Here is a 9,523-nt window from a genome sequence, read left to right on the forward strand (position 1 = left end):
CACCTCTTGTCATGGTTGGACAACAGGGCCAGCGCCTTTGGGGACAGAGGGTCCTGTTCTGGGTGGTGGTAGCATATCCCTGATAGTAAAAGGGTTTTAAATCATGGGGATTTAGGGTTAAAAGGAAAATTAAGCTTAGTAGGCCCTGAAAAGAAAATAAATACCCTAAGTACAGGAAGACTTCATACCTTGCTAGAACTGCACCTGTGTAGCTAGTACATGATAAATGATATAATCGTTAGATATGATGATTACTTAGTAATTAAATGTAATTACTGTTTAATCATAAGAATAATCATGAGAAACTGTGGTCAGGGACCTAAGAAAGATCACGTGAAACTCATGTCAATGTATAAAATAGAACAATATAAGTTTCATAATTAATATATAAGTGATATAACGAAAGAGTATAAATTACGTTCAGCTCAAAAGCCATGTTGGAGTCAGATTTGGGTCTGTACCACTGATTGCCAAAGCTCTCAATAAAAGCACCATCATATAATCATAACCCATGATTATGTGTGTTCATGAACGCTAACACCCTCAGCAATAAAAATGCGGCCGTGGCAGGGACAATGGAGACATGCTGGAATATGGAAGATGACGGGTCCAGATCTCCATGCAAGAAGGTTTTGATGGACCTTGTGAAGCTGCAGAGGCGCTGCTGTGGAGAGAGCAGTGGCTGAGGCCCCAGCTGCCAGTGGCACACAGGGACCCTCCTGCACAGCAGGGCCCAGAGCTGGCAAGGCTCCCCAGCACGGCTGGAGCGGCTGGCACACCTTGGCCCAGCTGCACAGCTGCCCCTCGAGGCCCCGGCGAGCAGGGGACGGCTCTGGGCAGCTCCCTGGCCAGGAGCGGGCCCAGAGCGCCTCTGCCTTTCAGGGGCAATCTCGTCCCCGCTCTTTCTCCTGCCCACCTTGCTGTGCCTCTGCCCTGTGCCCCTGGGGCTGCTCTTGGCCAGAATTATAATCCATGACTGTTCTGTTAGGAAAGGGACATGGAGAAGTTGCCTCCAGCATGCACCATGATCTTCACACTGTTACCTGCCAGCACTTTCAGGCAAGCCGTATCTCGATCGCAGTGAAGGCGGGAGCGCAGTCCAGAAGCGTTTTCATGCTGTGCTGGGTCCCCAGGTGCTTTAGGGAACTGGGCAATGCAGGGAGCTCCTTCCTCAGTGCGGGAAGGCACGGCCTGAGTTGTAGCTCCGGGTGCCTCCTGTGCCCCAGGGAACGGCTGTGGCTGTAAAGGTTTTGGGCTGCAGCACAGGGTCAGGGCGTAGCGAGGCCCTTGTTGTGCCTCCGGCGTTGCCGAGTAGCCCCATGGCACCCCGGGGCCGCGACCCTTCCCCACCGGAGCCAGAGCTGCCCCGACAAGGGCGCGGCGGCTCCAGGGGCCCTGCCTGGCCCCCAAGGGTGGGCTCTGCCCGCCCGCCTGGCCCCAGGCCGGGCTCAAGGCTTTGCAGGAAGCTCCTGCCAACTTTGCACCAGCTGGACCGAGAGTGCCCTTTGCTGTGCTGAGAAAACGGAAAAATCCCCTCGAGTTTAACCCCGGTGCACACCTCATGAGGGATCCCTGCATCACATAGCAGAGACTATCGATACTCCTTTGTGCCTCAGGAGGGATCCCTGCACCCCTCAGCAGACACCCCAAAATAGCCCTGTGTGCCTCAGGAGGAATCCATACACACCAAAGCAGAGACCCCAAAATAGTCCTGTGTGCCTCACAAAAGAATCCCGCCTCCTGCCCACCTTCGGAAGGACTCGGCTCCTCTCCAGGCCTTGACACCAAGCACTAAATGGCCACATTAATCACGAGGAACTCAAGCCCCTGCCAGCCTTACAGATTTTCCCAGTCACCTGTACGCCACAGAAGAGATCCCAAATCCCCTAAGAACCTTATGAGGAACCCCAGCCACATGCACTGCTTACACAGGACCCAAAGCCCCGCATGTCCTACTGTAAAACCCTGCACCCACAACACCTCCCCGCCACCTCGTGTGCCTCATGACGGACGCCGGTCATCTGCCAGCCTTACAGGGGGTCCCCCATCACCTGCATGCCGTAGAAAAGCCAGGCCTGCCATTAACTCTAGCCAGCAGTGTGTTCCCTGACAGAAACCAATTCCCTTCTGGGCATCGAAAACAGGTCTTGTGTGGCCGGCTGCATCTGTGGGAGCAATGGGGAGCGTGAGCCCGCGCTGTGCTGCACTGCTGAGCTGGCAGCACGGTGCATACGGCCAGGACGTTCTCTGCTTGCCCAGAGCTGGGGCCTGCAGGCACCTTGCCGCCCCTTGGCACAGGCTGTGCCCCCCAACAAAGCCCAGCAGGCCGGCAGGAGAGCCCGGGGCCAGCGCAGCTGCTTGGGCCGTCGCTGCTTGGAGGGACAGGGGCCAAACCCATCCCTGAGCAGCCCCTGCCAGCCCTGGCCCTCCCTGCCCCGTGACAGCTCCCCCAGCCCCACGGGGACAGACCATCATAAAGTCTACAGCCAGCAAAGAGATCGTCCCTGTAATTGTGTGCTGCTTTTCTTCTCTGCTGCTGGTCCCAGAAACATCCCTCACACTGCTGCAAATGCCCACACATGGTCTGATCAGTCCGTATGATTTTCCAGTGTGCTGTCCAAAATTTTCCAACAAGTCGACTAATAAATTCCCGGTTACCGCTGTGAATTGCACACTTGAGTTTTCTTCAGTTTTTCCCAATACCTGGAAGTTCCTGTATCTAGCAATGGCCTTGAGGATCTCTGATTCTATTCAGTCATGTTATTTTACTAAGACAAATAAAAAAGCCTTATTGGTTTTGGTTTTGCCAGGTCTGATTTTTCTCTTAGCATGATGGTTTGCTTCTTATCTACATGTAAACTTATTTTTATTTATGTTTTCTTTGTTCCCCAAGCAATTATTTTGGCAATCTGTCATTCACTTCTTAGTTAATGTTCCATACATGAACAATTCTAAGTCTCTTTTTCTAGGAATGTAAAGATCTCAGAAAGCTGTATTTTTAATTTTCATGACACTCTCTCTCTCCGCTCCCAGCTTTTACAAGGGAGTGATCCTTTTTCAAACACCCACTCCTAAGTTTTACAGCAATCCTTTTGAAAACATCCCTGAGGATTGGTAGAGTTATTTGGGAAGTGCTTGACTTAACCTGGCTAACGGATTATTATGTTTAGTGCTATAATCCTGCATTGCTTCAAGCTTCACAGCGGCAGTCCTGATTTGTGGCTCAGTGCCTGGATGCCTGTCTGAATTAAAACAATGTTTGTGAGGCAGCTGAAGAGCTTAGGCCTCAGAGATTAAAATTCCTGGGAGGAGGAGGAGGAGGAAGAAAGGATAAAATCCTGTTTCAAAGACTGTTTCTTCAATCCTAGGATGCTATAATTATGGTAGACAACACCTGTCTTCAAATATCAGTTAGCTACATCAAAACTGTCTACAGTGCCAGACACCAGGACAAATTACTTGTCACTTTGCCTCACAATGCATTAACATTAATTCTAGTGAGAGGCAGGCTGTTGCTATCATGCTGGCATGGTAGTGTGGAGGAAGGGTTTTAGAAAGCCCTTGGGAATGGGAAACTGAGGAAAAGATACATTTATGTATGCCCCATTGTTTCAGGAAAGTTTCACTTCAGCATTTCTCTGTAAACCCCCTTCTCCCCACCCCTGAGCAGCTCCCATTGGACCTGACCCCTGGGGTGGTTCTGATGTGCCCAGGCTGGACACTGTCTCTATTGTTTAGACCTTATCTCTTAATTTTGCTATATAAAACTGTATCTGGGCAGTAGCCCAGGGTCTTTGGTCCCTGCAACCGTTCAGGCAATACAATCTCTCTGGACTGCTTCCCATTGACCTCTCTTCATCTCTTTTATCTCGATCCCTTGTGGCGACCTAGGCGCGCTGCCGCTCGGACCATGCTAACCCAGCCGCTGCCTGGTAAGCCCAGTGCAGCGGGACCACAGCAAAACCCCGGTCCCCTGAGGGGAAAGCCAGCCGGAGGGGTCCCGGGGAGGGACGGGGGACAGCCGCAAGTGACCGCCGAGAGCCACAAGTGGTGCCCAACGTGGGGATTTGCACCGTTTTGAGCGAGCGAGCTGAGGCCGCCGTCGGCAGTTCGCCAGTTAGGAGCTTTTCCGGACGCTTTGCGATCAGTGTCACCGCCAGTGACAGAGTGGTGAGCTGTGCGAAAAATCCCCACGCAGGATGTCAGCTCCACAGGGAGAAGCTTGCGGACCACGCTGGTGGTGTGGGCACTCGCCCTTCCATGCAGCCTGGCAGGACTGTCACCGTGGACACAGAGACGCCAATTTCTGTCCAGCATGGTGTTTGCGGATGCGGGCGGCACCTTCATAACACCCGGGAGACTGTCTGCGGGAGTCAGGAACCGCTGCTGCAGCGTGTTATCTAAAGAACGGCGGTGGCAAGTCTTGGTACTGGCGGGGAGGGGTCCGGCCAGGAGACTGGAGGTAGGATCCCATGCTCCCACGGAGGGACACGCCAGCACGCAGGCGTGGCAGGGGTCTCTGTTGTGGCTTTAGAACTTTGGGGTTTTGCTGCAGCAGTCTGATTAGAGCAAATCAATGTTGTGTGAATGGCAAGAAGAATTTGCTTGTGAACAGCTGAACATGTCCCTCTCAATAACGAGCAAAATTTGCCTTGACTTGGAAGAAAGTAGACATGGAGCAATGCAGTATTTGGGTTTTATCCAGTGATAAAATGGGGCAAGAATCAACTTACCTGTTTACAGAACACAAGTACTGATACAGCCAATAGTACACCCACACAACAAAGCAATGTTCAGGACATTCCTCTTATTTCTTAACATGGAATGGGCAGAAAAATGTTGGCATTTATCTGAACTGGAAGCCATGCTCCTCTCTTGTTTCGCCTAGAGCACACTGTGTGTTATTTGCAGACTTCAGTGCCCAGCTTATCAATCCTCTCTTGGCCATGTGCTAAATGGCACAACTACCAAAATACAGGTGTCAGCATAATCAGCCCAGCACTAATCCAGCACTGCTTTGATGGTGCACAGGAGCACGGAATGGCTGGGGTTGGAAGGGACATTTAAAGGCCATCTTGTCCCATGCCCTGCAGTGAGCAAGGACAACTTTAACTAGGTCAGGCTGCTCAGAGCACGAGCTTGAATGTCTGCAGGGCAGATGTCCACCTCTCTGGGCAACCTGTGCCAGGGTTTCAAAACCTACATGCAAAGAATGGGTTTCTTTTGTCTAGTCTGAATTGACCCTCTTTTAGATTAAAACCAATCCCCCTCGCTCAGGTCACAAAAGTCCTTACTAAAAATTCTGTCCCATCAGTTTTGCAAGCCTCCTTAAGGTACTGAAAGGCAGCAATCAGGTGTCCCTGGAATCTTCTCTCTTCCAGGCTGACCAGCCCCAGCTCTCCCAGCCTATCTCCAAAGCAGAAGGGCTCCAGCCTCACAACATTTTGTCCCTCCTCTGGACTAGACCCAACAGAACCATGTCCTTCCTGAGTTGGGGACCCAGAGCTGGATGCAGTACTCGGCTGTGGTGGAGACAGAGACAATGCAAAGCAACACGCTCCATTTCCAGAAGGCTTCAGAGCCTGTTTTTATTCTAGCATGCATGCTTTTTCTACATTCTGACAAAGCACATAAGTTTACACTTGGCTCACTGGTCACAAGAGACAAGCAAAGTACTTATTGGAATAAGGCAGTTGCAGGTTTCTCTTATTTATCCTTCTTTCTTTCTTGGTTTGTATGTCAACGCCCTTGGTAGAAAATTCTTTTGGGGTAGACACGGATCCTTTTATCAAACTCCTCTCTGTCTCGCCGAAGTCACTGTAAATTGTGGGAATCATTAAAATTAGAGGGTTTTGGGAAAGTTGCAAAAAGCAGGCCTCAGAAACAACAGACAACAGACTAAAGCTACGCATTAAGATTTTGCAGCAGAAAAATTAAAGAAGAAATAGAAAAGTAAGGACAAATAGAACAATGCTCTGTGTATTAACACTTGGCTAGAATAACTCCCTAAGCTACAGAAAAGTATATCTAGCAAGATAGTAGGACGTTCTAAGCTTACTAATGGAGCTCTGTACATTGGGTTTTAAGGCTTAAAATGCAAGTAGGTATTGTATTGGAAAGAAGCAAGCCTTTTTTAGAGAAAAGGTACGTGGTGCTTTTAGTGGTTGGATAAATCTATTGTCACTATACTTTTGCTTTGTATGACAGGTCAAAAAACTTTCAAAGTACGTTGTAACATTAAGTTCTTTGTCTGCTGCCAGGGATGTGAGCAGCTGGCATCTGCCCATTGTCACAACCATGTAATGAGACTGATGCTAGAAAAGAAACAGGTCGATTTGTGTTCCTCAGCAGTCCTATCCCATTCCTGATTTGTACATAGATCCCCGGCCAGCAATATAAAACATCTTCCACAGTATTCCAGGTGGAGTCTCACCAGAGCAGAGCAGTGCAATCACCTCCCTCAACCTGCTGGGCACTGTCCTTTGGATGCACATGGCTGGCTCATGTCCAGCCTCTCATCAGGCAGCAGCCCCAAGTCCTTCTTGGCCGGGCTGCTCTCCATCCCTTCATGCCCCAAGCTGTGAGATCAGCTGGGCTGGGACTGTGTCACAGCCCTTGGACAGAGCTGCTGGGCAGGGTGAGCTCCCTCCCAAAGAGGGCAGATCCCATTCCCCACAAAACTCCCTGCTCTCCAGGCCCCTGTGCAGCTTTGGCCTTGTCCTTCCACATCTGGATCCCACGGCCTTACCCAACCCCCTTGCAGCACCCAGTTCCCACAGAAAGAGGGGATACCAGCACACCAATAACTGGTTCTGGTTTTTGCTCCCTTCTAGATTGGGATCCTGACTTGGATGTTTGGAAATGCTGCTGAATGATGGCCTGAAGATTTTGCCAGATGCTGAAGGCAAGTTCTCAATGTACCTTTCCTGACAGAATAATCAGTGTCAATGTGGCAAGAGCTCTCTTCTACCATTTCCCTTAAGTTCCTCTGAAGGTTGATGGATTCAGGAAAATTTGCCCTACTCTTTTCTCAAGCCCTGAGTGACCCCACAGGATTGCTGTCAGTGGGAGGAAGGAGTATTTAGCTGTCCATCTTCCATCCATGTGCAATGCCGGAGTGTCATTCCGTGCTCTGTGCAGCCCCAGAGAAGAGCAGAGTGGGAAGGGGCCGGGCCCCGGGCTGTCTGTGCCCCGGGGCTGAGCCTTTCACAGCTCCTTTGCCAGCCCCAGGGAGCCTGAGCTGCTCCTGCTGCTGCTGCCAAGCCCTGGCCCTGGCTGGGGCTGGGTTTAGAGCTGCTGGCAGCTCCAGGGAGTCCTTTCTGCCCCGACTGCCCCGCAAGGGGCTCCTTCCATGCCAGTGTGGGGCCACCGCAGGCTCGTGGTCCCCCTGCCCCTGCTCCTGAGTGGGAAGGCAGAGCTGAGGGAGTGCCTTGGAGGGCACCAATCACCCAGGGGCACTCACTGCCACTGCGGCCTGAAGGAGACATGCAAAACCTTTCTGTTAAGGTCCTCCTAGAGAGATGAACCAAGACATAGGAGACAAGAAATCCCTGGAGGCAGCCAGACATCTAGACCAGATGCTGAGTGATCTGGAGAGACGCCGTGGTGGGTGCATTTCCCTCAGCCTTCCCCTGGGACTCAGCAGCCAGGGCCTTTCCCTGCACATCTGGACAGGCCGTGCCTGGCACAGCGGGAAGGGATCCATGGCAGCCTCGCTGCCCCGCTGCTGCTCTCACAGCTGCAGGGCTGTTTCCCAGCCTGGCCTGGCTGCAGCTTCTCCCCAGCCTCTGCAGGAAGGCATTTGGCACCAGCTGACAGGACATTATCCACCTCTTTGTCACACATTGCTGGGAGCAGAGCAGCACAGCACAGAACAATTACGGCATGCAGGCTCAGGGCTTTGGGTACTGAGCAGTCCTGTGCCAAGGGACAGCAAGGTGCCTGCAGGCCCCAGCTCTGGGGGAAACAGAGAGTGAGAACATCCTGGCCCTATCCACCCTACTGCCAGCTCAGCAGTGGAAAATAGTGATGGCTCACACTCCCCATTGCTCCCACAAATGCGGCTGGCACCTCAACATATGCTGAGAATATCTGGAAAAGCATGAAAAGAGATTTTTGTTGGGGAACACCTTTTTTGATTAAGATTACAGCCATTGTGGCTGGAGCAGCACTCTGCCTGATGATGTGCTCTGCCTGATTCTGGTATTGCTGGAAGAGAAAATGGAGACTGTTTTGCTGGTCTCCACCTCAAAAAACTTCCTTTAAAGGTTGCTGGTAGTCAGGGAAGATTCCCAGTGAGGCTGCAGTGGAGGATGCTGGTAGACAGGGAAGATTCCCAGAGAGGCTGCAGTGGAGCTGTGGCCAGTCCATGGCTCTCCAAAGAACTCTGCTGAGGGTTCTGCTGCTGCCCAGTGCTTTCCTTGGCCTCTCCATTGCTGGGCCTTGTCCTGGGGGCCGCTGGGGCTGCAGCCAGTGCTGGCTCCCCCTGAGGCTGCCTGGCCAGGAGCAGCCCCAGGGGCACAGGGCAGAGGCACAGCAAGGTGGGCAGGAGAAAGAGCGGGGACGAGATTGCCCCTGAAAGGCAGAGGCGCTCGGGGGCCGCTCCTGGCCAGGGAGCTGCCCAGAGCCGTCCCCTGCTCGCCGGGGCCTCGAGGGGCAGCTGTGCAGCTGGGCCAAGGTGTGCCAGCCGCTCCAGCCGTGCTGGGGAGCCTTGCCAGCTCTGGGCCCTGCTGTGCAGGAGGGTCCCTGTGTGCCACTGGCAGCTGGGGCCTCAGCCACTGCTCTCTCCACAGCAGCGCTGCTGCAGCTCCAGCATCCTGGCCGAGAATGAGTGACTCCCCGTCATCCCCAGGGAGCCCAGAGAGCATCAGGTTTGGCAGCTCTCAGACATGGCCTGAGCAGCAGCAGTTGCCCAAGAAAGCAGAGCCTTAGCACTCCGTGCCTGCCCCACGGTCCCCCAGTCCGGCTGTGATGCAGAAGCTTCCCGAGATCCCCCCACCTCCTCCCCCCACCGAGCCCACCACCCTGGTCCAGCTAGGACCGGAATTGGGCCAGCCACGGCAGGGCATGGGCTACCAACAGCTTGGGGCACCTGCTCTTCTTTACAAATAACACGCCTTACCTAAGACATCAGGCAGAATCACTTTTCATACTGTTCTACCTTCAACAGGAAGGGCTGAAGCTTCTTCCCTGTCCTGTCTCATCCTTTACCACTTCAGTTTTCATACAGTTGGCTGCTGGCTACATCTCTTAAAGACTTTATTGGCAATGCATGTTTTACCCCACTTTTCAGGAAAAAAAAAATAAATTCTTCATTTTAAACTTTGTTTTTAGTGTGCTTGTGCCACTAACATTTTTAGCAATAATTTTCCATAGTACTTCTTCCCTTTACCTTACTGGTCATAAAATGTTCATCTGGACATAAAAATCACCAGAATTACTGAGATTTCCCTCAAAGCCATTCCAGAGGGGAATCTAGCACAAAATATTCTCCCTGTGTACTGCACAACAAGAAATATTCAGA

The sequence above is a fragment of the Lonchura striata genome, chromosome 12 (assembly GCF_046129695.1).
Source record: "Lonchura striata isolate bLonStr1 chromosome 12, bLonStr1.mat, whole genome shotgun sequence".
Taxonomy (NCBI): domain Eukaryota; kingdom Metazoa; phylum Chordata; class Aves; order Passeriformes; family Estrildidae; genus Lonchura; species Lonchura striata.